Here is a 3038-nt window from a genome sequence, read left to right as displayed (position 1 = left end):
GGGGGGGGTGGGCGGCGGGGGGGTCGGGTGGTGGGAGGTGCTGGGGAGGGTTTAGCCACAGATGTGTTGTATTTTTTGAAAGTGCAATAACTTGGTATTTTGAAGACCCGGCGTGTGGCCAGGACCCCCTGCAGAAGGCAGGGGCCCCAGAGTGCGGCACCGTGTGGCGTGGGGGGGGGTCTCAGTTTTCTAGCCAGCTACCTCGGTAACTCCAATTCAGGTTAACTTCCCTACGGAACAGCGCAGATGTCCACGGATGTCCGCCGTCGCCAGCCCCCTCAGCAGGGCAGGGGGCAGCCACTTCCGAGGGGCGCCAGGGACCTGCCCCAGCCTCTCCATTTGGGGCGGTTCCTTCCCCCTCTTCTTGCTCTTGGGTTTTCCGACGGGTATGAGGCCTGCCCAGCACCCCCTCCCCCGGGAGCCTCACTCTCGTCTTCCAACAGGACTGGGCTTCAGCTACCCGCCCAGCCCCCCTGGGGGGCTCCTGGCCTGGGGGATCCAGCGACCACAGGGGCTTCCACAGCTGCCCCAGACCCCTCCAGGGACCTGCAGCTGGGTGCCTGGCCCCCCGCCCAGCACCCTCGTCCCCCGGAGGCCACGCCTGGTTCTCCAGACCGCCTGTGCCCGCCGTTCTTTTTGCTTTTCTTCTTCCCCACACCCCCCCACCCCTAAGCCCCTGAATAATTTTTCTTTGTATAAACAGAACTCTCCTAGTCAGGAAGCAATATCATTTCAGGTCTAAAGAAGAAAGGGACATAAATCTGGTTGAGGGCAAATTCAGTTTTACTGTATAAACTCAGTTGTGCAGTTCGGCCCCCCCCTCTGTCTGCACTGGCAGCCGAGGGCCGCTGTTTTCTAATATTTGTATTCTAATTTAATTGTTTTTTAAAAATGCAAATAAAAAAAAGTCAAGGTGAAGCCACTGAAGTGTCTGCTTCTCTGTGTGTCAGGGCCACGGCTGGGGGCAAAGGACAAAGCCTCCATGCCATCACACTTCAGGCAGTGTGACCTTCCCAATCCAAAAGTTACAGCATTTGGTCAAATGAGGAAGATTTTGCGTTGAACCACTGGGTCTAGTGTTTCTCTGCTGGGCCGAGCAAGGAATTCATTTTTATTTGTTTATTCATTTATTTTGCTTTTTTAGGGCTGCACCCACGGCACATGGAAGTTCCCAGGCTAGACGTGGAATCGGAGCTGTAGCCACCAGCCTACACTATAGCCATAGCCACACTGGATCCGAGTCATGTCTGTGACCTGTGCCACAGCTCATGGCAATGCCAGATCCTTAACCCACTGAATGAGGCCGGGCATCAAACCTGCATCCTCATGGGTTCGTTAACTGCTGAGCCATGAAGGAAACTTACTTTTTTCTAATATTACATATATTTTGTGAGCAAAATATATATATATAATATACTATATATATATGATTTATGTTTATATATATATATATATATTTTGTGAGCAAGGAATTCAGAGTCACTGAATCCCAGGATTGTCCTCTTGCCACCCTGGGTGGCCAAGAAGATACACAAATGGCCAGTGAGTTCATAGAAAGATGCTCAGTTTCATCTGTCTCCAGGGAAATGGACATCACAACTGCCACCTGACCCTCACCTCCACTAGAATGGCTAGATGGCAAGGATGGGGAGGAGGTGAGCTGGCAGGGGAGAGTCCTGGGCTGGAGCAACTCCGCTCCTAGGTGTCTCCCCCAAGGTAGGAAGTTTCACGTGAACAACTGTTCACAGCAGCGTGATTCACAACAGCAAAGGGTTCTTGGGAAACAACCCTGCTGTCCATGGACAAGTGAATGGACACACAAAATGTACTCCACCCACACAGTGGAATGTTACTCAGGCTTCAAAAGGAAGTCCTACAACATGGATGAAGCTTGATGCTCAATGAGAGAAACACAAAAGGCCATACAGTGTCATTCTATGGATGTGAAACATTCAGAAGTTCAGAACAGACCAATCCACAGAGACAGAGTGGGTTCAAGGGTGCCAGGGCCTGGGGGAAGGGCATATGGAGTGAGTACTGATGGAGAGGGGATTCTTTGTTCCCTAAAAGTGTTCTGAACTAGGTAGAGGTGATGTTTGCACAACTCCCTGAGCATGCTAAACCCTCTGTTTCACAAGGGCAAATAGTGTGTGAATATCTCAATTGAAAACCCAAACCTCCTTCTCTTAGTAGGGGAGGGAGGAATGGAAACCTGAGCATAGATGCCTTCTGGGGCTGAGTGGCTTCCTTCACCAGCCTGATCACAGGTCTCCAGTCTTCCTCACAGCACACTCAGGTCCCCTCTGGGTCTTGCTGTGGAACCTCTGGCCTCTCACCCTGTCCAGCCCGAGTTAGAGACTTGGGTCCATGAGAGCACAGACTGCTAAGTGACCTTATCTCCGACAGAAGACCCCAAGCCACCACTCTGCACCCCTCCCCAAGCTCCCGGTTTGGTGGTTTCCCGCAAGGGCCAGCCATTCTCTGCCAGGCTATGGCTTGGCCGTGCGTCCCTTTGGTGCCCCTCTATCACCCCACCCCTCCACCAGCCTGACTGAGAGACAGGAGTGGGGAAGGCTCTCCCAGGCCCTGGAAATGGTCTTGTGCGTTTGTGTTTGCTGACCGCAACCCAAAGGTGGGGGCTCAGCCTGACTCCCCTTCCCCAGTGAGTGGGCACCTAGCCCAACTTGCCCTGTGATGTCAGGGGAGCAGCCAGCTCAGATCCTAGATCATGTCACCCAGGCCCAATGTGGGATTGCACCTTGGTGCCTTCTGGTGGACTTGGGGTTCCTGAGCTGAGGCCACCCCTCCCAGGGCCTCTAGAAACCTTCCATTAGGAGGTGACCAAGGAGCCCTGCTCACCATGCCCTCATCCACTCCATCCCTCAGACCTCTTCCTGGTGCCACCTGTCCGTGCCCTCAAGTGTAGGGGTCATTTCCTCTGTAGGGGACCCAGGCCTGGCACTGTTGGTGACACCCACCCCACTGCATTCAAGCCCCTGCCTCCCAGGCCTGGTGGGAAGGGTCATGCTGAATTTGAG

The sequence above is a fragment of the Phacochoerus africanus genome, chromosome 4 (assembly GCF_016906955.1).
Source record: "Phacochoerus africanus isolate WHEZ1 chromosome 4, ROS_Pafr_v1, whole genome shotgun sequence".
NCBI classification, from domain to species: Eukaryota; Metazoa; Chordata; class Mammalia; order Artiodactyla; family Suidae; genus Phacochoerus; species Phacochoerus africanus.
The sequence above is the reverse complement of the archived record's forward strand: the minus strand, read 5'-3'. Positions refer to the sequence as shown.